Source organism: Mytilus galloprovincialis, chromosome 8 (genome assembly GCF_965363235.1).
Source record: "Mytilus galloprovincialis chromosome 8, xbMytGall1.hap1.1, whole genome shotgun sequence".
Lineage (NCBI taxonomy): Eukaryota > Metazoa > Mollusca > Bivalvia > Mytilida > Mytilidae > Mytilus > Mytilus galloprovincialis.
Window position 1 is genome coordinate 69979540 of NC_134845.1, and position 27407 is coordinate 70006946.

At 32.6% G+C, this 27407-nt stretch overlaps 1 long non-coding RNA gene across 1 annotated transcript; it reads left to right on the plus strand.

The window, feature by feature from the left end:
* Nucleotides 1-16414: 16414 nt before the first annotated feature.
* On the plus strand, nt 16415-27405 carry LOC143043502 (uncharacterized). The gene is made up of 3 exons (XR_012968428.1): nt 16415-17053; nt 17872-17946; nt 26913-27405. It is a non-coding gene; the product is annotated as an uncharacterized LOC143043502 (long non-coding RNA).
* The last annotated feature ends 2 nt before the right edge of the window (nt 27406-27407 follow it).

Genomic DNA, 27407 nt, shown 5'->3' on the forward strand with positions numbered 1-27407 from the left:
TCTTACTGTATGCTATTTTGTAATACCAAAGATTTCCTCCCGCCCAGACCATTGATGTCAAAAAGTATTTTTAGCCAAAAAATCATATACCACATTTCAGAAGCCCAGCGACGATACGAATAACAAATTCAATAAGGTTCCCCTTATCTGCCATTGGCATAAAGTTATATTGAACTTCTATGAACTTCAATGGATCTACCCCTTTTGCAAATCTTACATATGCATACACTAACTTTTTCTTTGAACTTGTTTTCATTTGTTCAGTTGATTGTGTGCGTTTGATTTTGTCAAATTTTCATGACTCCCCCTTTTTTGAATTGGCTTTGGAATTCGGAATTTTTGTTATATTTTTGAAAATGTTTTATAACATTATTCGTGTGTATAAATGTATTTCTTATATTCTATCTCATCTCATAATTTTTATGCATATTTATGTTAATTTTGGTTTATTTTTTATTTCACTTCTCTGTAACCTATTTAAGGTAGCACAATACAAAGATTTTTTTACTTCCAATCACTAACCTTTAAAATGGTGTAACTTTCTTATGAATGCATAAAAAATAATAAAAGAGGTATATATAGATAGATAAAAGATTAATATTTTAAATTGATGCAATATTTATATTATGCAATTATTATGTAATCAATTATTACATAATTAGTGGCAAAATCTCTGTCAGTTAACTTGAATGAATTTAGCTCTATCGTCTCTTTAAGTATACAGAAAATTTTAAGGAAATCTTAATTAAGACATCATGGGCTTCAAAAGAGTGTCTCAAATTGTCCCTATGGTATTCCATTCTCTCACAAATCTTTAATTAGTGTAAACACCCTTACCACATAAAAGAAGATAATGTTCAATTAGGTGTAAAATTTGGTCTATACATTCTATCTGAAATCTGAGACACCCTTTTGTAGATAATGGCCATAGGAACAGCCTATAATAAAATAAACCCTCTAGGAATACCTATGCAGAAGCTAATTTCAATTGAAAGTGGAAAGTTGGTGAAAAATATTTTAGACACAGTTAACATTATAATTGGTTACATAATTGTTGCATAATACTAACATTGCATTAATTTGAAAGAGTGATCTGTTATCTATCCATAACTACCACTTTTATAAATTTCCAAGCATTATTAAGAAAGTTACAGCATTCTAAAACTTGGGAGTAAGAGTTATAAAATCTTTGTATTGTGCTACCTTAATGAGAACAAACTATCTATCTGTCTAGAAATTCCTTATAAGGAAAATAAACACCATCAAGAAATAGTTTTTGACCCACAGAATGACAGACAAAAAAAACTTTTATGCTGTTAATAATAATTAAACAAGAATGCACATTCTGAAATGTCTCGCCTTCTTTTCTAACAATTGATATTATGTTCAGACAGTCCTAAATATAAAGCTTTACTACAACTATCACATAAACTTAACATGATAAAAGAAAATGAGGTCAAGGTCATATAAACCAAAAGAGAAATACATGTACACTTTACAATCGTTCAATACACCACATATAGTTGACCTATGGATTATAGTTACTAAGAAACTGACTAAACCATTAAGTTAATCATTGACCAATGAACCATTAATAAAAATCAATTCAAGGTCAGATGAACCATGCCAGGCAGACATGTACACCTTACAATAAATATATGCATTAAATATAGTCGACCCATTGCTTATAGTATCTAAGAAACAAACTTAACCATGAAAAACTTAACATTGACAAATGAACCACCAAAATGAGTTCAATGTCAGATGATACCTGCCAGACAGACATATACAGCTTACAATCCTTCCATACAACAAAAATAGTTGACCTATTTCTTATAGTTTAAGAAAAATAGACCAAAACTCAAAAACTTTACACTGAGCTATGAACCGTGAAAATGGGGTCATGTCAAATTAAACCTGCGAGTCTTACATGTACATCATGAAATATTTGCATACACCAAATATAATTGACCTATTGCATAAAGAATAAAAAAGACCAAAACTCAAAAACTTAACTTTGACCACTAAACCATGAAAATGAGGTCAAGGTCAGATGAAACCTGCCAGATGGACATGTACACCTTACAATCCTTCCATACACCAAATATAGTAGACCTATTGCATACAGTATAAGAAAACAGACCAAAACACAAAAACTAACCTAAAACCACCGAACCATAGTAGAGGTCAAGGTCAAATAACACCTGGCAGTTGGGCATGCACACCTTACAATCCTTCCATACACCAAATATAGTAGACCTATTGCTTACAGTATCTGAGATAAGGACTTGACCACAAAAACTTGACATTGTTCACTGATCCATGAAATGAGGTCGAGGTCAAGTGAAAACTGTCTGACAGGCATAAGGACCTTGCAAGTTATGCACATACCAAATATAGTTATCCTATTACTCATAATCAGAAAGAAATTAATATTACAAAAAATCCTACTTTTTATAAGTAGTCACTGAACCATGAAAAAAAGGTCAAGGATAATGGACATGTGACAGACGGAACTACATAGCCCCTTCCCCCTCTGCCAGATCACTATTCCTATGTCTAGCTTTCTGCAACATAAGTTGCAGGCTCGACAAAAACAAACAAATAATAATTTCAGGTACATCTATACAACTCAGTTTATTTAAATCATGACACTACTGCTGTACAGACTACTGGGGGGAATACTTTACGTCACTTTCAGTAACCTTGCAATTGGCTAAACAGATATAAAAAATAAAATTGAGAATGGAAATGGGGAATTTGTCAAAGAGACAACAACCCGACCAAAGAAATAACAACAGCAGAAGGTCACTAACAGGTCTTCAATGTATCGAGAAATTCCCGCACCCGCATATGTCTGTTTTTATGGTGGAGGAAATGGGATTACATGGGGAGGATTGTTGACTTATGTCAGGAAAACTAGCAATCATTGTCAATTGAGATCAAAGTCGAACATAGATAGACTTAACTTGTGGGCTGATACTCTACCAGCACCTGTATCAACCCGTTGGTTTACAACTGATATGGTTTTCATGTACACATCCCATGTTTAACAATAAGTTTCAAGGTCAGGCTTCAGCATGTCAGAGAAATATGTGCCCTTCATAACGTTTCTATACACCATCATGTACCACTTGCAGTAGGTGACAAACCATTTTAACTTTAGCAGTGGTATACATCATACTATATATTGGTTCAAAGTTATTTCTTCGTATTAGTCATCAATTTGGCATTATACGAAATAAACAAAATAAAAATTTAGCACATTTATTTTATAAATATTGTATCACATAACATAATTTATTTCAAACATCAAACAAACAAAATTAAGCAACTTGTTTTAAAATTTACAATTCTTAAAAAATGTCAACATAAAGAAAAGGGACAACAAATTTAACATGAGTAAAACATGATCTACAAAAAAATATCACAGTCAGCTTTAATTTTCCACAACCTCTTGTCCTCTGTATTATGCCATCCTAGTCAGGTTACTCCAAAAACATTTCAGTCGGTTTTGACATGGTTTGAAATTGTCTGTTTCAGAAACAAACACACTGATTTAAGCCCAAAACAATATGTGCATGCCTGTACCAAGCCATATTATCTGAAAAATGTGTTTGTTGCTACTACTTTCATTGAGTGTTTTATCTGAGGGTTGGTGTTGTAATGTCTATTGTACAAATCAATATTTTGGGTATTTTTTGGTTTTCTCCTCATGATTTATACATCAACAAGGACAACTAGATAAACCCTGATGAATGTTGTCCCCTAATAGACAATCTTACTTCATGTGAGATCTTATATTACTAAATAAAGACAACAGTAGTATACCGCTGTTCAAACTCATAAATCCATGGACAAAAAAAAAATCGGGGTAACAAACTAAAACTGAGGGAAACGCATAAATATAAGAGGAGAACAACGACACAACACTACAATGTAATTAACACACACAGAAACGGACCAAGCATCAGACAAAATCCCACGAGAATAACAAATATAACATCAAAACCAAATACATAAATTTAGGATAGACAAGTACCGTGACACGTCTTATCGCAATGTCAATTTACACTAAAAAATAAGCGAAAACAAACGACGCAACGTTAAATTGTAACACACACAGAAACGAACTATAATATAACAATGGCCATATTCCTGACTTGGTACAGGACATTTTTAAAGGCAAAAATGGTGGGTTGAACCTGGTTTTGTGGCATGCCAAACCTCGCACTTTAATAAATTATAAAACGTGTTGTTTTATATTTTTACGTCACTGGGTCGTTACCTCTGCTGGTGGACTATCAGTCCCGAGGGTATCATCAGCTCAGTAGTCAGTGCTTCGGTACTGACATGATTAAACAAACTTTACTAAAATTGTCCGTTTATAAATTTTGAAATTATTATGAAACTAAGGTTTCAACTCCCTCAGGCAAAGTTGGCTTTAGATAAATTTGGCTATTTATTTTAGGTATTTTTAAAATATAGCTCTTCAACGATTTTCGGTACTTATACATCTTCGGATTTCAAATGTTTGGCTTTGAGCGTTCCTGATGAAGGTAAATCCAGAAAAGCGCTTCGGACGCAATAAATTATTAAACGTGTTGTTTTATATTTTTAATGGCAATGTTAAATATAACATAGAAAGGACAACATAATATTACAGGACTACAATACAAATAAATAGGAAAACGTATTAGACAAAGAAACACATGATTAATGAATAACAAAAAGCATCAGGTTTACAATTTAATACGCCAAAAACGCGCCTCGTCCACACAAGACTCACCAGTGACGCCCAGATATAAAAGATCGAAAGCGAAAAAAGTACAAAGTTGTACAGCACTGAAGATCAAAAGTTGAAAAAGGTTGTGTCAAATACGGCTAAGTTTTTATGCTTGGGATAAGAACATCCTTATTATTTAGAACAATTAATGCTATTGCAAACAGTAAATTTTATCAAATGAATATAACAGATAAACATAATGAAACTGAAGTATTAACTCATTACATAAAACAAACACGAATACATAATGAATGACCAACACAGAATAGACACACCGACTCAGTCCAGGCCTCAACGCAGTAAATTATGAAAATGACGTCACATACGATGGTGAAAAGGCATTAAAAATTACGTCACATACGATATAACATATTACAATGCTATAAGATTTGTCCCTGATGGGATTTATAATATTTAATTAACCATATGATACAAGTAAAAAAAACCATTTGTATTCCTAGTAGATACAATAGTGTCTTGGGTTGCTTTCTTAAATAAGCAAACCTTGAAACTCTTTTAGTTTATGTGTAAAACTAACAAAATAAATATTCAATTTTAAATTGAATCAGTAATTTCTTGTTTAACTTTGATGTTAGTCACTGACAGTAATGACATGTTTAGAAGTACCCAAGTATTGTATGCAAAATCCAGAATGACCTTTTTCATGTGTACTAGTATTCACAATCATTTGTATTGTGTAAACTATCTTATTGGTAATATTTGATATGCAGATATTCTGATCTAGGTAATCTACGTGTGATGTGACAAATAGAAAACATGAATGATGAGAAAATGGAATAGATAATTAACTAAAGGCAAAAGTAAACTGTATTTCATAATTCAAAAGATGTCAAATTTCTTCCGCAAACTGTTTGAAAATATTTGCCCAAACTCAATTAAAACATGAAAAAACATTCAATGTGTTAGATGCACAAAAGTGAAAAATAAATTATTTCTTTCAAAGAAAAAGAAGCATGAATTTTGACCCTATGTACAATAATAAAATTTTAACTAGATAACATTATATATTACATCTCATACATCTGTTAACCTTCAAATAAAATGTAATGATTGTTACAAGTTATATCTTTACCAGAAAATTCAACTAGAGGCTCTTAAGAGCCTGTGTCGCTCACCTTGGTCTATGTACATATTAAACAAAGGACACAGATGGATTCATGACAAAATTGTGTTTTGGTGATGATGATGTGTTTGTAGATCTTACCTTTATTGAACATTCGTGCTACTTACAATGCTCTCTATCTATATAAACTTGGCCCTTTAGATACAGAGGAAAATATTTTGTAAAAATTAACAAAAATTTACCAAATGAATGAAAATTGTTAAAAATTGACTATAAAAGGCAATAACTCCCTAAGGGGTCAACTGACCATTGTGGTCATGTTGACTTATTACTAGATCTTACTTTGCTGAACATTATTGCTTCTCACAGTTTGTCTCTATCTATAATAGTATTCAAAATAATATCCAAAAACCAAACATTTCTTTTAAAATTACCAACTAGGGGGCAGCAACCCAACAACCAGTTGTCCAATTCTTCTGAAAATTTCATAACAGATAGATATTGATCTGATTAACAAATTAACCCGGTCAGATGTGCTCTAAATGCTTTGGTTTCAGAGTTATAAGCCAAAATCTACATTTTACCCCTATGTTCTATTTTAGCCATGGTGGCCATCTTGATTGGTTGGCTGGGTCACCACAAACATTTGTTAAACTAGATACCCTATTAATGATTGTGGATAAATTTGGTTAAATTTGACCCAGTAATTTCAGAGCAGAAGATTTTTGTAAAAGATTACAAAAATTAACGAAAAGTTGGTAAATACTGACTATAAAGGGAATTTACTCCTTAAGGGGTCAACTGACCATTTTTGTCATGTTAACCTTTTTGAAGATCTTACTTTGCTGAACATTATTGCTGTTGACAGTTTATCTCTATCTAGAAAGACTGGTTACTTATCTTAAAATTATCTGAAAGTTACCAATACACCAACTTGTACACGGAAGGCCAGAACGGTAGCATTTACAGTTACAAACACAGCTAAATTCCTTGCATCCGCATTTCAAAAATCATGACACGAGAATCAGCGGCAACCAACAAAGTCCATTTTGGTTTCCAATTGTCTTTTTTTTTAACCCAACTCCTGTGTTCATGACTTGGTATATGAACCTGTCAAATGCATCAATCCGGACGAGCAAAACATGTCCAACTTGATATACTTCTCAGTTGATGTGCCCCAGAAAACTAAAATCGTTTGCAAAGAAGCAGCGGCCTTATGATACTATTCCGCCTACCACAGTTTATGATAATGATTCTGTGTTAGGCGGAATAGCATCATAAGGCCGCTGCTTCCTTGCAAACGATTTTTATCGTGCCTCCTTTACATCAAACGGTGATGTTTCCGTGCATGATGCAAACAAATACTTCTATGATGTCCATGTCTGTGTCTTCACACAAAATCGGGAAAAAAACGTCCGTGCCATCTGAGAATACTTCCAATGTCTGCCAAGCTGACCACTTCACTTTTCGATGAAGTGCCGACACAGTGGATAACTGGAAGGCATCCGTATTGAAATTGCAAAGAATATTTTCACCTTGAGTAGCATAAGCATTTTTATTAGTCTCTAAAGAAGCAATTCTATCGTCAAGAAACTTGAACAATTCCGTTTTGTTGTCATCTACACGAAGAAAACTACGCCAAACCTTTGGCGTTCTACCAGAACCAAAAACTTTCCGTCTAGCACCAGAACTTTGCATTTTGTTTTCGTCCCAGCCTTTAAATAATTAATTTAGTAAACATCAAATCGATGTTTATACTTGGAGATTTTATGTAAGGCAGTATGATATCATTTGCATAATCATGAAATATATTTGCCCCAAGTGGTGGCAATAAATTAACCATTGCTGCCACACCAACGATAAATGCGTCTGAATTTTGATCAGTTAATGGCAAATCGCAGAATGTTTCAAGTATACCCATTTGCTGCGATTTGATACCTCATCCTGACACAAAGACGGAGGGGCAGTTTTGTTTTCCTGGCTAAAGAAGAAATGAAAAAGTCTAGAAAAGAGATCCCAATCAGTGTTCAGGTTCTCTAGCTTTGTTTTTTGACCAAGAAGTTGCCAGTTTCATTTTACGGCTTTAATATGGAATCGTTCTTTTTCATCTGGTTAAAAAAAACAGATTTCCTTCGATTCATATTTGCTTCAAAAGATCGTACTGTCTGGACCCAATATCTTGTAGTTTATATACACATCTTACCTACTTCTGAATCAACAATTTCCTTAAAAGAGTACATTTTGTACAAATCTGACGACTCTTCTAGAAATGGATTTCCAAACTCGTTCATCACTTTAGAAAGCCTTTAAAGTTTTTTGAAGAAATCTGTTTGTGTTTTCGTAGAGTCGTCATGCCGTCGTTCATCTGTAGAATGACTCAAACCACTGAATTTTTCAAATTCATCTACCGACTGACTTCTGCTCCAGCTACCATCCATCGTCTCGAAAGGATAAACGTATGGTACCAACATCGCCGTTCACGACTCATTCTAATGCAACAACGTTTGTAACGTTCATTTTGATTGGATAACGTCACTTCTTTTTTATGCTATGGGACGTACACGCAAGCGTAGACGGCATATGACAGATTTTAAATACATGTTTAAACGTTGTTTTCTGTCAGTTTCATTAGAATAGAGATAACAATATTGTATTTTAAGCGCCGACGGCATCAATTGGGGATTTGATGGTCGCAAATACCCGTTTACTGTCTCCGCTAACGCGTCGCCAGTAAACTTTATTTGCCACCATCAAATCACCAATTGATGCCGTCGGAGCTTAAAATACAATCAGTTATCTCCTAATTGTTCCGTGTTTGTGCCTGATCATTTGTAATATAAGAAATCAATTTGCTGGTCTTACGTACAGTTACAATTACCATTTACAAATTTCATTGAAACCTGTGAGTGATGTTTGTGAAGGGAATCTATATCTTGCATAATTTACACGATCAAGACCAAGATTTGTATCATGCTTGATATGGACTGTTTGAAAAGTACGATATTTGACTCCTGATATGAGCGTACTACTGAAGGCACATGAAGTTCGTAATTCATAATTGAACGCCAGAAATTAAACTGTGGTCGATATAACTCTCTTTCCTTACACCCGTTAATCACATACTTAAACGTCACAGAGCCATGAACTATTTTTTCTGTGTTTGCGCTTTCATAACGACTGGCATTATCAATTCAAGCAAACCACATGCTGTTATCTGATGCTCGTTTCCATTCCTAATTACATTTGAAAAACATACTCGAAAAACATCTGCCATTCTAGGTGTTGCAATATCGGCTTCAGTGAAGGCATATGTCCATCCACTATCGCGCAATTGATCACTCAGAATTTTAAAGCAAGCCATGGACAATCCACCAAACATAACGATAAACATATGTTCTCTGTACAAATATTGCCACCTTTTTCACCTTATCCATCGAATGCTTTGATCATTGCAACTGAAACAGAAGAGCCTAGATGCTTAGAGGAATGAATGACGACCAAGATATGTTTAAGAATTTCAAATCCTAATCTGTTAGAAGAACTACGATTTCTATCAATGTGCCCCTGTAGTGCGTGTATAGGTACTTTATTCATAAATGGTTTGCGCATGCGCGAAATTGTTAAACGCATGTGTATAATAACCTTTAAACACGTCATCAAACAAATTCATAACATCATTAAAAACTCAAAAGCGCTAAGCATGTAATCAATAGTTCAAATGTTTGTGTGTGAATTTTGTAACATTTTCACGCATGCGCAAACCCAGAACATGTCAAATATTCATTTTTAGTATATTCGTCACTTGTAAAGAAAGTATCCACTTGATAATATTTTTTACTTAAAGAAGGTCAACGAAAATCTTTTCCAGAAAAATAAGTATTTCAATCTTGAAGAAACAGCCATTTTAGAAAAGGTGGTGGCCATCTTGAAAAAAAATAATTTTCTTATGGCCTAAAATGTATATAATAATGATGCTTCGTGCTAATTTTCATGCTTGTATCATCATTTGCACAATTCCATTGATTTTGCTTGCTAATATCTTCCACTATGATGAGAAAAGCTCACTTGGCCCTTTATCCACTTTCGAAATTTCGCCCACAGAGTATTAAATGGTGTTAAAAATGTACCTTTATGCACTTACCAAACTTTGCCCGTGGAGTATTTAATGATGCCACCTTGATCCACTTATCTAGATATCTCTCATATCTCATTACATTGTTGACAACAACCTTCTCTTTGTTACAACCACCTGAATTAAAGCAAAGAGTTCTTGGTAAATTGGTCCAACTATCACCTCAAATATAGCACATATAAGTCATGCGCACTTTTTAGTACGTACACCCAAGTTGTAAAACTTTTCCACTGTTTCAAGTTTGTATTTTTTTTATTATATTTTCACGGTAGGTGATTTCTTTGGGTTTACACCATATGCCCTTTTCATTCAAATACAAATCAAAAGAAAGAGTAACACATTCTAAAAAAGAATATGAAGGGTCTGATCTCTGTTTATTGAGAAAATAAATTGTATGGTTTGTCAATGTACTGTTAAAATAGTTTGAATACATATGTTAATGATTTTTTTTTTAGCAATGTAGATATAATGGATATGGTTTAATGAACTCGCGATGTTTAATTAAATTATTCAAATACAAGACAAAAAATATCTTTACTAAATTGGTAATGTTGAGCTGTACTAACATTATTTAAAGGAGGACTTGCTGTCAAAATTATATTCCCCAATATGACACAAATACTCATATTTGATTTATAACATACTATAACACATTACTTTTTTTTAAATTTAGAAATAAGCCGTCTTCGGTTACTCATTATGTTTTTCACTTTTATTTATATACATAATTTATAGTTTCACTTTATTGCATAATGGATGTTTATTTTGTATATTCATTCATGTATATATTTTTTACTTTTTCGGATTAGAAATAACCATCGAATATATCGTTTTTAGGAATTATTGATATTGGTTGTCATATATCATCAAATCTGAGGGTGGTATTACTCTCACGCAAAATAATAATTATATATGGAAACATAATGTTAAGATTGGGTTAAGTTTACAGATTTTGGATTTTTTAATATACTTGTATTAATTTTTGTTATGATCCGATAAACCATGTTCTGTTTTTCCATAATTATTCCCGGTTGCAATTGCAGATGCAATATAAAAGACGTGAAGGATACTTAACGTGTCTAAAATCAATTCCAAGATTCTATTTCTTAAAGACATCAACCGTGACCATTTACAAAAAAAAATAATGTTCATTATTTAATAAAGTAATAAAGTAATGTAGCGAACATTGTTATCACTCAAAACCAATAGATATAAGAAAATGTGGTATAAGTGTCAATGAGACAACCGTCCATTCAAGTTACAATTGGCTCGCACCGAGCAGCAAGCTATAAAGGGCTCGAAAATTAATAGTGTTGTACCATTCAAACGGAAAAAAACCAACAGTCTAATCTATATAAAAAAAGAAACGAGAAACACTTATGAACCACATCAACAAACGACAACTACTTAAAATTAAATTCCTGACTCAGGACAGATGCAAATAATTGCAACAGGTTTAAACGTTTAAATGGTACCAAACCTTCAACAATATCTGAAACAATTGTGTGACATCACAAACACATAAACAAATACAGATGTACAAAGATCAGTTTTAATGGACAAACAGTGAATTCACAAAAATACTAAACTCCTAGGAAAATTCACAGCGGAAAGTCCTAAATCAAATGACAAAATGAAACGATTATCCACATCAAACGAATAACACAATTTATTAACTATAAAAGTAGTAGATTTAATGTGGTAGATTTGATATAGGATTAATTAAAGGAGTAGGTCCGGTAAGACCCCTTTTTGGCCCCAAAATATAACAGTTTTACAAAATTGTTAAAATGTAAACTTTTAGTTATTTATTGGACAGTTGAATGCTTCTGCCACATGAATATGGGCTGTTTTTGACAATACAATGCACATATATCGGGTTGTAGCGCCATTAAGTCATGCTAAATTACTGAAATCTTCAAAATTCTAGCATTTTAGTTAAATTTTAGACGGTTTCCATGTAAAACGAAAGTGGCCGCATTCGTATGCATCCTTAATATTAAAATGTAAGTTGTATTTTATGATAATACATAACATATATAAAGGTTGTGGATGAACACGGATGCGGCCACTTTCATTTTTGACAAAAACCATCTTTAAAGTGACATTTTTCAGCATATTTGGTAGATTTTTCATATTTGAGCTGGAATCGGATCGTTTTTAATGACTAAATCAGTTAAAATCTTTCACATAAACTAATTGAATCAAGTGAAATAGACACTTAAGTGTTTAAAAAGTGGTCAAAATCTTTCGTCAGATGAAACTGAAATTTGAGGCCAAAATGAGTCCTTACCGGACCTTCTCCTTTCTTTTCGTTGAGACTTGGGTTTTTCCATGTGGTATAGTTATACTATTTTCAAGACTGGTTAGTGAGAGTAGTTGTATAACGAGTTCTTGTTAAATATAGATGGGTAAAATATGCACGTGAAATACTTTGGCGGTTTAAAAGGTGGGGTCCCGTTATATTATATAAAGAAAATTTGTGGGTGTCATTTATCGAAAGTGCTCACAGTGACAGTTTGCAGTTTATTGTGTAATAAGATTGTATATGATCATACTTTGTTTTATATTAGTCCATTTAAATGTATTTGGTAAATGTGTTTGTACTTATATGTTGATTTATAATGTTATTAAACATTGCTTACTAGAAAAGAAGAAGTTACTGCGAACAACCAAACCTATATCTAGAGTTTTGTTTTATTTATTATACCAAAGATTTAGTAAAGAAATGTTTAAATTCGGACGAACATTGTGAGCGAGAATTTGAACACAATGTTTCTAATTGTTAATTGTTAACAAGTTGGGCGATTAATGTGTTAATTTTTAACCTTTATAAATTTAACGATTTGCATTTTTAATTTAACAATGTTTGTACATTGACTTCTATTAACCAGCAAATGCACAACTGACATTTGAATCGTACAAGAAACAGTACTATCTTCATCTTGAGAGTTTTTATCCTAATGGCGATAATGGGAATACTCTTTCTTAATGAAGTTTTGCAGAATACCATTTTATTTTAAATTTGTACACTGTCAAAGCTTTAATGAACTATTTCTTTTAATTATTCATTAAAAAAAATCCCAGTAATTAATTTGGATTTGGTCTATCTGAATTAGGTTAACGCATTGATCATATGCATCTGTATTGCGCATAAACAGATCCCAATGTAGGTGGTTAAAAAACAAATGTTCGTCAACATGATCTATCGAAGTATAAAACCAAGGGGGAAATGGTAAGGACAAATCCAATGCAAGTATTTGTTGATATGCAAATCATATAAGTATTATTTAAATAACTTAAAAGTAACAAAAATGTTTCAACTGGGATATAACCGAGTAATCTTTCTCTATTGACAGACATAAAAATCAAGCATGTTTTGATTTTCAGCACCTGATATGTTTTAATGAAAATGTCGCAAATTTTAGCTTTAACTTTATTAGCGCATTTGCTTAGTTCCTATATAAAATATGTTAAGGGGTAGATCTTAAAATAATTTTGTTAATTGTAAAAAAAAATTGTTTCAGTTGAATTGTTATTGTTCGCAGCCGTTAAACAGAATGGGAGATACCATAGCATCAAACAGTTCCAACAGTTTAAACAATAGTCAAACCTAAGTCTCTACTTTGTTCCAACAAGGAGTGATAAATGAATGAATATTTATGTATTAAAGTGCAACCTGAGTTATAACAAACAATTACTTTCATGATCATGTATACATGTTATTTTCAGCCAGCCAAATAGGCTTATGATGCACTGTACATTGTGTATCATTATTGAAAATAAAATAAATAAATAAATACAGTTCAAATTCACACGAAAATTATGGCAAGGCACGTTATCAGTTGATAACAGATTGTCTGATTGTAAAACAGTTCAAAATAAAGTTAGAAACAAACTTGCTGTATTTACAGAATGAATATTTTAATTTGATGTTCGCTGGTAGCGTAGTAAAGTCTATGTTGTACTTATCTCGGATATCATTAAATAATGTTGTTCGTAATTGTTCATAACGTTCACAAAACAGCTAGAGTATACATGGATTTGTTTTGATAAATTAACTCTCTATTTTTAGAGACACAATTCAATTAGATAAAGTAAAACCTAAATATAAATTCATGTATAATATTTAAAATTGAGCCATTAAAAGAAAAGACACGTTTTTCATATTTTTTTCTGAATTAAATAGGACATGTTATGTTTGTGAAGAGTAAAGTTCTAAATTCGCTGTCTTATAACACAGATACATTGCTTGATTCAAAGTTTGTAGTTAAATGTTTAATTCAGCTGGAACTATAATTTCACCAGAATATAACAGCACTTATAATATTAACTAAACATACATCTCTTCAGTGAAAAAAAAAACTGATTTTCATGTCAGGAATGAAATAGACCAGTATTTCCTGAATTTATTGCCCGTAATGCGGTCAAATGCTTCCTATGGGAACCTTTGATATTTTTGGTAAAACATTTTCGGTTTTCACAACAAACAGTTCATTTTCCGTGACTTTATGTCTGCAAATATTTATTTCACGATAACAAAACCATTAGTGTATGTGCACTGTTAATGTTTCATTATGAATTCTCAGAAGGAAAAAAATAACATGATCTTTCAAATAATACAATGTTCAATAAGATCAATTTCTAAATATCTATCGAATCCCAATTTTCTTTTTTATTTGACTCCAAAAGTTGATTTTATATAAATTATGACTTGATGAGAATTCCATGCTTTCAAGGAATCCAAATATGATAATCATCTTGGCATTTATAACAATTAAAACTTAAATACAAATTTAAAACAAACGACACAACGTACAACAAATTTAAAACAAACGACACAACGTACACACAATTCGAGTTTGAATTATTCTTACGTTCTTTACGAAAATGACAAAAAATAAAACCGAACTGAAACAAAGTAAAACCCACATCACTATGCACTCAAATTATATAAAAAAGAAAACAATCAACTTATACAAAAACAAGCACAAATATAAAACAAATAGAGAGAAAAAACTTGACAACATGTCATGAGGTATTAAACGAGTGATTCCAAAGGGTTCACTGCTAGCATGTCATTCTGTTTACTAAGGGAGGATGAAAGATACCAGAGGGACAGTTAAACTCATAGATTGAAAATAAACTGATAACTCCATGGCTAAAAAAAAACCACAAACCGACAAATAATAATATACTAGACACAACATAGAAAACTAAACACCAAGTAACACTAACCCCACCAAAAACAAGGGGTGATATCAGGTGCCCCGGAAGGGTAAGTATATCCTGCTCCACATGTGACATCCGTTGTGCTACTTAAATCATTACATATCCGGTAAATAGATTTAATCGGTATGTCACATTCGTGAAAAGGTAAGGGTATTGAAGTTGCGACAGAAGGAACATATCCGATATCATCTGTGAAACGATTATTCCAAAACGGTCAACCAACTCGTGATGGCGTCCGTAAAATTAACAAAGGGATGATTTCAACTTCACCATCTGAAACTCTTATTCTAAAAGCTTACCTATGAGCAGCAACCCTCTATCAAGGGAATCGCTTCATGGTAGGAAATACAAGCCAGGGAATATCGTATCAATTGGAAGATATATCTTCCGTATGCAGGCGATGATGCAATATTCACAATTGGGAAGCTGCAACAAACGTTATGTCAGTCCCATTCAATGCCTAAGCTGTTAGAACAGTTGTCATAAACCATGAATAACATTTAAACAAAAATAAATTATCAATAATGAGCTATACACACTTTTGACACCTGGCCCTTAAAGGAACAATGAATCAACCCCACTATATTTGTCTTTGCCTATACATGGTGAGACCTTGTTAATAATTTTTTATGTTGTTTATCTTTTTGTGAGCCTTTTTTCTAAAGTCATGTGTTGGTAAATGATGTGGAATTTTGTATAATTATGATGATTCAGAAGACCCTTGTTATTCCTGGTCATGAATAATACCCCAGTTACTGTACATAAGGATTCAATAATATTCGTTCAATACCGATTTTCGTAGAATTTTGTGGGTACAGGGAAACCACGAATTTTAATGTTTCACGAATTAGAAATTTTCTAAAGAAATGTATGTAGACTCTGCCAAAACCTCGAATTTAAAAATCCACAAATATGCAAGTTTTTCTCTATCCCTGAAAATTGGTACCCACTAATTTCAAAATAAATGTATTCACAGTAATATTAAACTCGTACAGTCTGAAAGTTACAACAGGCTATCAACAATTGTTTCGATTCATTAGGTCTGATATTATGATACATATTTTTTTAGTTATATTGCGGTTTTTTGTTGTTGAGGAGTCGTGCCTTTTTATATAAGCGTCCAATTTAAGTCTTCTGTAGATGAAATGTTCGTCTTGTATGCACTCATTTAATCCTGGAATATATGATGAGTTTACGTGTCGATAAAAATGTATTTACCTTTTGTATATTTCCATCAAAGTATGGATTTTTTTCGACATATGTTTGTTACCGATAGTTTAGAAAAACAATAACATAAAATTATCAGTTTATTGTGGGCTTCCTTGTACGTTGAAAATGAAGTATTTTGTTTTAATACTCTGTGTTTTGTTTTGTGGAGTGCTTTCGAAAACTGCATTAAAACGAAATGATTCTGATAAAGATGGAAAGAACAGTCCCCTTATATGGTTCATGATACAACAGATAAATGCGTTAGGAGCACGTGTGGAAAAACTCCGAGATATAGCACATGAAAGTCAAAAAGATATGATTTCTATGAAAAGAGACATGGCTGATTTGAAATCTAGAAACGGAAAATTCGCCATTGACAAAAATGAGCAATCGCTTGATGACATAAATTCTAAAGTTATTGCAGTAGCTAACAAAAAGAAAATCGACAATCTTACGTCAAAAATAGATAAGTTCGACACAGTCGCAAACAAAAAGAAATTCGATCGTCTGGAGGCAAGATTAGATAAGTTTGACAATAGCAAACTTGACAAACAAATTAAGCAGGCGCTTTCACAGATTAAAAGATTCAGCGATACCTATGATAACATCGGTAAGTTGTAGACAATAATGTCTGATATAATTGCATTTTAACATTTATTATAATATATATCCAGACTATGTTAAAGTTTATGCATCAACACTCTTACATATATTTTCTCCGTTTATCAATTATCAATTATCATTGAATGCTACATATACTTATCATAATATACCCTCTTAGATACATAGATCATCTTAGACAAACAAGAATTACATACCCTTCCGAAACACTTGACCCTGAGTTCACACTTCCAATTTTAGGTGTGCTCTGTTTTTCTCATATTGTTTTTTTCATCTATTTTGATCGTGGTGCGGCTTGCCTACGTAGACATATGTTTAAGTTTTTTTTAAATTTTTCCTGATAAAGTGACAATGCCATAGCTAAGGGGAAAACACACCAACAAACAATAGTTCACAAACCACAACATAAAAACTAAAGATTAGGCAAAACGAACCCCACCAAGAACTTGGGTGATCTCATGTGCTCTGAAAAAGTAAGTAAATGCTGCGCCTTATGTGGCACCCGTTTAACGCTATTGTTATTATTAACCCGGTAAATAGTCTAATTCGGTAGGTCAAGTGGACGGAATTGTAGTTACGATGTTAAGAGTATATCTGCTATCATCAGTGATGGTGTCTGTCACAATAACGAAGGGTTGATTTAAACTTCTTGGTCTAATCAACTCCTAGTGAGCAGCGACAGCCTATCAAGAATCTTCTGTCTTTTGTTGCTCATTTTTAGAAGTCGTTAGGGTGCCTGTAGTTCATTACATTTATTCTTTGGTGTTTGGTGTATTGTTTAAATTGTTCTGCACGTCCTTTTTACAGGTGGAGGAGATACATATGTGCGGTGGGGTCGGTCTACTTGCCCATCAAAAAATGGAACTACACTTGTATATTCTGGTAAGTACACATATTACAGTCGAATGTAATAAGATTTATAATTTTCATTAAAAGATGATGAACGTCAAAATTGTTTCAATTTTGTTTAAATCATGTAAAACAATTGTTGGTATTTTCACCCTTATTCCATGAACGTGAAAGTTGTTAATGAACAATTGTCTTTTAAATAATAAGTAACAGTTAGTTCCTGTAAAAAGTAAAACCACCAAAAATAGTGAACTCCGAGGAAAATTCAGTTATAGATAATACATATTTTAAGCTTTTTCTTGTTGTAGAAACACCGAGAGGTGTCAAGATAGATGAAAGGAAAGACTTAGGGCAATCCTGACACCCCGATATGTGTTCTTCGACAGGACAAACCTTGAAATATGCATTATCGGACTTATATATCGTCAAATATATATTATTTTTTATAAAAATTTGCATATTAAGCATCCTAATTTACCGACAACACTAAAGTTTGATATTCCTTTTTAACGCGTTCAGGTTTTTAAAATACGCCTTACGGCGCATTTAGAATGTGTAATAAAACCCACAAATGAATTGAGATATAAACCTTAGAAATTATTATCTATACACAATTCAAATGTTAACTGTAACTGCATGAAGTAAGACACAAATGACTTATTACCATTCAATAACGGTGACTGAAAAAATTCAAGACACTTTGAAAGTAATTTACTTAGTTTTTGGAAAGGGGGTGCTATGTTGTTATTTTTTATCTATTTGTAATGACATTTTTATCGTGTAATCATTTTCTTTTGAATAGCAATAAATTTTTTAAGAGATAATCAGAATATATGTCTATGTCTTCTTCCCGACAACCCCGCCGCCCACCCCCACTCCACCTGATCCCATTGTAAGGTATGTGGAAGTTCAACAGAATATATAAATATTGTATTAGTTGATCATTTGATAGAGTAAAAGGTATGAATAATTTTTTAAAAAGGTAAGAAGTGACACAAAGGGAGCAAGACATCGTGATACATGCACATGTAACACGAAAACGAAAATCAATACATTTAGCTCACTGTATGATTTACTATTCAGTGTGAATCTATAAGATTTTCATAACTCTTGGCGCGACGTTAAGCGTTTGAATTTCCGCATAACGTCACTTTTTGCGGGACGTAATGCGTGAACTTTTCCGTAATTAGAAACGTAATGTGGATTTTCGATGCTCCAATTTCTGTTTCTCCTGCATCTAAATTCTACACCATTAATATTACTGCAGTTGATTCTAACAGGATACCAGTCGAATAAAACCATAAGAAATAAAACACATTACTGTTTCTGTGAGATCTTCAACAAAATATCGTATAGTTAGCAATCTCAAGATGAATGACCCTTTTTGGTGTTACTAATATAATGCATGTCAATTATCATTTTTGATATGAGGAAGACACTTCCTTGAATGCCAGCTTAATACCAAGAATATTTCCTATAAATTGATTGATTGTTTATTGTTTGACGACCAGTGGCAAATATTTCTTGCAAAGTTTTGACGGGACGTAAACGGGACGGGACGTGAGCAAAAATAAGGAATGAGTCAGGATATACTTCCCATGACTTCCTGTACCACCCCCCCCCCCTGTTGTTTTAAAAAATGTATTATGTTGGGTTTTGTTTTCATTAGAAGACGTGCGTATCATGCGCTCGTAGTTCAGCTGTTTATTTTGTTCTTTTATTTCATTTACAAATATATTAGAGAAATGACGGAATGACAGCAAATACAATGCAATTTACAAAATTTCCGAATGACATAACTCTTTTAAAGGATAGTTGATATGCACTGGTTTTCCAACGTGTCCACACGATTTCAGTTTAATAGAAATTTGGCAAGAGCTGTACACTTGAAAAATCTAATTAACAATAAGGACTGGAAGGACAGACAGAGGAATGAACGTGCGATATTTTATGTACCCCGCAATGCGTCGCGCTTTGGTGAAAAAAAATATATAGTTATGATTTACCAATGAAATTACGCATAGGTAATTTGTCCAGTCCTCTCGCTATTAAATCAATCGTTTTTGCCAAATCAAAAATTGAAATCATGATGGTATAGTTTCTCTGTCTGGACCAAAGCATCCTTTAGCATATTGAAGATTCTCTTTTATAAGATTTTGTTTTGTTTTCTGACACCAAAAAAAAGAAGAAGATGTGGTATAATCGCCAATGGAATAATAAAAGACACAACATGACACAGAAATTAACAACTACAGGTCACCGTACGGTCTTCAACAATGAGAAAAGCCTTTACCGCATTTATTCAATTGTTATCATTGACCCGAATAAAAGTTTAATTTTATGAACTAATGTGACGTTCTAAAAAGTGATTAAAACGTGAATAGTGGAATTTAAAGGAGTATTGTAATGAAATAGCAGCCCACCAAACAAAACAAAAAAATACTTAACAAACATCTAGAGGTCAACATATGGTATAAATTAATACAAACGTTTAACTTAATACACGAGTGTGTACAGTACATGTACCATAAAGTTGAGAATGGAAATGGGGAATGTGTCAAAGAGACAACAACCCGACCAAATAAAAAACAACAGCAGAGGGTCACCAACAGGTCTTCAATGTAGCGAGAAATTCCCGCACCCGGAGGCGTCCCTCAGCTGGCCCCTAAACAAATATATACTAGTCCAGTGATAATGAACGCCATACTAATTTCCAAATTGTACACAAGAAACTAAAATTAAAATAATACAAGACTAACAAAGGCCAGAGGCTCCTGACTTGGGACAGGCGCAAAAATACGGCGGGGTTAAACATGTTTGTGAGATCTCAACCCTCCCCCTATACCTCTAACCAATGTAGAAAAGTAAACGCATAACAATACGCATATTAAAATTCAGTTCAAGAGAAGTCCGAGTCTGATGTCAGAAGATGTAACCAAAGAAAATAAACAAAATGACAATAATACATAAATAACAACAGACTACTAGCAGTTAACTGACATGCCAGCTCAAGACTTCAATTAAACTGACTGAAAGATTATGATTTCATCATATGAACATCAGGCACAATCCTTCCCGTTAGGGGTTTAGTATCATACCATCATAACATATATGAGAAGAACATAACCCGTGTCATGCCAACAACTGTTTTTAGAATAAATGTGTTTAGTTCCGATGCAAAGACCTTATCAGTGACTCAATATTAACGCCAAAATATGCAATCTTTAATGACTTGACAACAGTATCGTAATTATATCCCTTCTTAATAATTCTATTCAAAGGTTTGGTAAGTTTCTGAGGTGAATACTGACACCTTTGTGCTTTATAAAGAATATTTCCATAAAAAATTGGATGTGAAATACCTGAACGTATTAGAAGTCTGCATGTTGAGCTATATTTACGAATGATGTCTTTATACCGATGATAAAATTTAGTAAATGTTTTGACTAGTTTGTGATATCGAAAACCCCGGTGTAATAATTTTTCAGTAATACATAAATTTCTCTCGTTAAAATCTAAAATATTGTTACATACACGAGCGAATCGTACAAGTTGAGATATATAAACACCGTAAGATGGTGACAAGGGATCGTCACCATCTAAAAACGGATAATTAACGATAGGAAATGAAAAATCATCCCTTTTATCATAAATTTTAGTATTCAGCTTTCCATTAGTGATATAGATATCAAGATCGAGAAAAGAGCAGTGGTCGTTGTTAGTATTAGCTTTATTTAAAGTAAGTTCAATAGGATAAATTGCATTAATATACATACTGAAGTCGTCATTATTGAGAGCCAAAATATCATCCAAATATCTAAAAGTATTATTAAATTTGTTTATCAGATGTTGTTTCGTGGCTGTATGTCAAATTCTAAATTGCCGAGTCTTTAATTTTAAAAGCCGTAAAAATTATCAACAGTCCGTTATCACTTTTCTTGCGATATTTCTTACTTAGTCCACAAACAAATAGGTAGCTATTTACAAGCAATATTTATACATCTGGAAATTTGCAGAGATAACGTCGAAAAAGTCTGCCAGCGACGTCGTGCACTTTAGCACTTTCGTTGAGATTACAAAGGGGGGACGGAATTTTTAGGATAAATCGCCTTTATCATAGAATCCAGCACGGTGACATATATTTTTTATTTGAGATTTGGAGAAAGCATGACAAAATGCTGTTTATGCAGAAAAATGATAAAAATGACATTTTCAGAAACACTTTATTTCCACATTTTTTGGATTTAAAAAATACCACTTTGAGCATCTGGTCCGCAAGGTCAAGCAAGGCTTTTATAATTGTATAGTCATTCGTGTAGGGATTAATTTTTTTACTTATTATCACTTATCACAGCTTCAAATTGATCGCCATCTTAATAATTTACGACGAAGAATATTTGCTCCAAAAATTTTATAACATTGCCTACCTTTTTTACAAAATTGCACAAATCCCCAATTTTCAGCCTCAATTTTCTCGAAAACAAGCACGGTGACCTATGTTTTATTTTGTGTTTTATTTTATAACTCGCGAAGGCCTACAACATATTTCAAAACTATAAAAATAACATTATATCGAAAAACTGTATCGGATGCCCTTAAAAACGAATATGTTTTATCTGCTCTTTTTATAATAAAATTCATTTCACATTTATGATAATGTCTCTAAATTGTAGCAATAAATTAACAAAACTTTACATTATTTATTTCTAAAATTGAAATGAGGGCAATGACGTGAAGAAAAACCTTAAATAAAGGCAACAGTAGTATACCGCTGTTCAAAACTCATAAATCCATGGACAAAAAACAAAATCGGGGTAACAAACTAAAACCGAGGGAAACGCATTAAATATAAGAGGAGAACAACGACATAACACTAAAATGTAACACACATAGACAAAATCCCACGAGAATAACAAATATAACATATATATATAACATCAAAACCAAATACATGAATTTGGGATAGACAAGTACCGTGACACGTCTTATCGCAATGTGAATTTACACTCAAAAATAAAAGAAAACAAACGACACAACGTTATAATGTGATACACACAGAAACGAACTATAATATAACAATGGCCATATTCCTGACTTGGTACAGGGCATTTTTAAAGGAAAAAATGGTGGGTTGAACTTGGTTTTGTGGCATTCCAAACCTCGCTCTTTTATGGCCATGTGAAATATAACATCAAAATGACAACACAGGACTACAATATAAATAAATTGGAGAACACAATTGACAAAGAATCACACGAACAACAGCCAACAAAAGGCAACAAGTTCAAAATTTTAATACGCCAGAAGTGTATTTTGTCCACACAAGACTCACTAGTGACGCCCAGATATAAAAGATCGAAAGTGAAAAAAGTACAAAGTTGTACAGCACTGAAGATCAAAAGTTGAAAAGGTTTTGCCAAATACGGCATTGTTTGTATGCCCGGGATAAGAACATTCTTATTATATAGAACAATTCATGCTATTGCAAACAGTAAATTTTAACAAATGAATATGAAAGAGATATACATAATGAAACTGTAGTATTAACTAATTACAGAAAACTAAACCCGAATACATAACGCCCAGATATAAAAGATCGAAAGTGAAAAAAGTACAAAGTTGTACAGCACTGAAGATCAAAAGTTGAAAAGGTTTTGCCAAATACGGCATTGTTTTATGCCCGGGATAAGAACACTTTTATATAGAACGATTCATGCTATTGCAAACAGTAAATTTTAACAAATGAATGTGAAAGATATATTCATAATGAAACTGAAGTATTAACGTATTACAGAAAACTAAACCCGAATACATGATGCCAAGTTCAATACAGCATAGACACACCCGAATCAGTCCAGGCGTCAACGCAATTAAAAAAAAAATTAAAAAAATGACGTCACATACGATGGCGAAAAGGCAAACGTTATGCCACATTTGAATTTATGAAATTTAGAAACAGCATGACGTCACACATGACAAACTATAATTCAAAAGTGAGATAGAATTAGGATTGCTTTAAGATTATATTAGAACTAAATACTGATAATTTATTAAAACAAAATGCATATTGCAATACTTATTAATAGCAATTAACTGTAATATATATATATGTCCAGTTTGTTATGAATCCAACTTCAAACGTAATTAATCGTACAAAATTAAATATAATAAATAAAGGCGGTGATTAATTTTTCCATCCGTAACACATAAATATAATAAAAAGACGTCAACACATTTGACAAAATGAGAATTACAAATATAACATTAAACAGTAAGACAGACTTAAAAAACGGATAGACAGAAATAACAGTCGTCAATTTTTTTCATTTCGTGTATGCTACTTTTATAAACTCAAAATCTGGTATTTTTTTTTGTCGCTCATTGAGCAAATGTGACAGCGAAAAATTAATAAGTTAACTTGGCATGTTTGGATAGACATTCGAAATCAACTATCAATCTATCAGGTATAAAACAGCACGTCTTAAAAAAACTAGTTTTCATTATTTTAAAGTAAAACGAACGCTATGGTAAGTTATCAATTTCAGGATATTAGGTAAGGCGCCTTTCCTGTACACATTATCACACGATTAAATGAGATAACGTTATTAAAACGAATTTATCTTCATATTTATCACGTTATGTGACAATTATATTTCGGTTCTCTTGGGTATATTTACAATTCCTTTTCCGTTCAAATTGTTTGAACTTTACATCAAAAAGAAAAAGACATCGTACTAGTTCTTTTGTAAACAGCGAAATTTTTGAAAGCTGAATCCACAAGGCCAAAAATGATATATTGTTTGTTTCCCCTCCCACTACCGACCCGGTAAAATCGCCGCGACCCGAAAAATTTGATTGGCCGTTCGTGTTCAATATTTTTTTTATTTTTTTTCATTTTGGTTTTTGGTGATACCTTTCCGATGCTGTAGTCCACGTGCGTTTTAATACAGGACATTTTTGTATTGAAGCTTCTAAATGATACGTAAACAAGAAACACATAAACATGGCTGGTCACATTATTTGTATATCTGCTAGGGTTATCAACGACAATAATTTTGTAAAGAATATTATTTCGAGGAAAATTTTGAAGATAAGCCCAAAATTAACAATAAGTGAGATCACGGACGAAGCAATAGGAGACACAGAGATTATGATCCAATCGGTTATGTCTTTACGAATGGCAACTTTTCTGACAAGCTATCAACATCAGAGAATAGCGATGAACCATTCACAATTGATAACAATGAGCCCTTGACTACAGCATTAGAGTTCCATCCTGGAATTAAATATCTATACTTTACAATGATTAACTCTAATAATAATGATTTACCTTCAGATACACTTTCTAATAGTAATAATTCTAAGATTAAGAATGCCTATTCTGTTTTGATGAATATGAGGGGAAATAAGCAACATGCATCTTTAATTCCATCTGATAATGCCATAAGATTTACTCAAAAAGAGAAACTCTATAACAAGTGTACGAACATTTATCAAAACACAAGTGTTTTTTCCCCACACAGCATGGGAAAGGATGATGTAAAACAAAATGTTACACCTGCAGCAAAATAATTCCATAAAGTGGTATATCTGATAAAAATAATAAAGCATCTTTCAACCCACTGTCAGGAGTGCATCTTGATTTGCTTGGTCTTTATTAACCTCTTCTCCTGTATAAAGAACAAAATATTTGAGTAAAAATGGTCTGAATCATGCTATACAATCTATCTACTATTTTGTACAAATTCAATATAGAAAAGCATATCAAGGAATAAAATAAAATAATATGCCTACCTACCTACCCATACCCTGAAAACCTCAGTCGGGGAGGGGAAAGAAAGATATTTTTAATGTTGGCCCAGTAGAAAAATTTGGAATTATGTTTTCCTTTCCTTGTAAATCCTGCAAAGGCACTTTTCAATGATTCTGTCTCCAATTTGAAAATTTGTAAGCAAGCCATCTTTTATCATTCTCTCCAGGAAATAACTGATAACAATAAACATATTTTACAGACAGTGGAATATCAGACACATATACTTTGAGGTATTCGAGTCTTTCATATATGGGTTTCGAGTATAGCCTGTCAAATATTTATTACACAATAAAGACACTTAGTGTTAGGAGCTGGTCCTTATTGTCTCCATAATCAAGATAAGCACACCACAAGCCCTAAATTCTTTGTAGTTCTTGTAAATTATGTACGAACACCACTGTGTTGACACTTTTGTTTTGTATACTTCTTAGTGACTTAAAAAGGTAGTCTTTCAGCATGTTTAACTATCCTCATCATGTCAAACATTGTTAGTAGTGCTTACTCATCTGACAGAAGACAAATGGTCTTGAAACCATCCATATAATTCATTTAATACTGCAACTAGTTGTGTTTATTCCCTAAATATAGTAACATAGATATATTTTGTATAATGTCAATTTCATCATGGAAGACTTTCTCCACAATCAGGGGTTCATTAAGGGGTGAAAATAAGTTTGACATTTGTGTTACGATTTAAAAAGCTGTACATTTATTTGTTTAAGTTGCAGTATAAAAACAATATTAGGTCAATGTCATAAAAATATAAACTTTTGTGTACTCGGCGCAAAACTGGGAAAGGGGTCGGTAGAACCTCGCCCTTCCCCAGTTTCTCAACCTCATACAAAAAGTTTATATTTTTCTTTCATTGACCTAATAATGTATATTGAAATAATAAGCTTTCATTATGTAGTATGTTTTCTAATTTTCTAGTAAAAACTATATTTCGTCTTCAGATACGATGATATATGTTCACATCGACCCTTTTTTTTTATAGATTCGCATAACCTAAATTAATTAAACCTAATTTTTATCACTTAGTATATGATATGAGGACACGATTACTTGTCAGTTTGGTGCTAGTGGGTTTGCCTTGAATGACATTATAGTTTTTCAAATCATATTCATAATCAATTATTTGTATATATATATGAAACATTTAAGTGTGTCCAATCTTGTTTATTTAAAGGTTTCTCAGGTGGTGGATATCACGCCGCCAGCGGAGCACCTGCAGAGCCCGTATGTCTTCCAACAGACCCTAATTTCTTAAAAACATCTGGTACCAATACAGCTTTCATATACGGTATGGAATTTCAATCCAAATTTTTTGGTTCGGATGCTCTTAATCAGGATGTTCCTTGCAGTGTTTGCCATGTTCAAATTGGAACAACAATTATGATACCTGGAAAAACCACTTGCAATAAAGGATGGAAATTAGAGTATGCAGGAAATTTAGGGGCAGGTTATTATGGACATGCTGCCGCTTCCACTTATTTATGTGTTGATTTAAATCCAGAGTACCTTCAACATGGAAGTCATTACTATATCGGAAAGCGGTTATATGAAGTAGTCGGACAGTGTGGATCCCTGCCATGTCCTCCTTATCGTAAGGGATATCCGTTAACGTGCGCCGTGTGTTCTAAATGAATATAAAGCAATTGAAAATAAAATTAAAAATAAAATA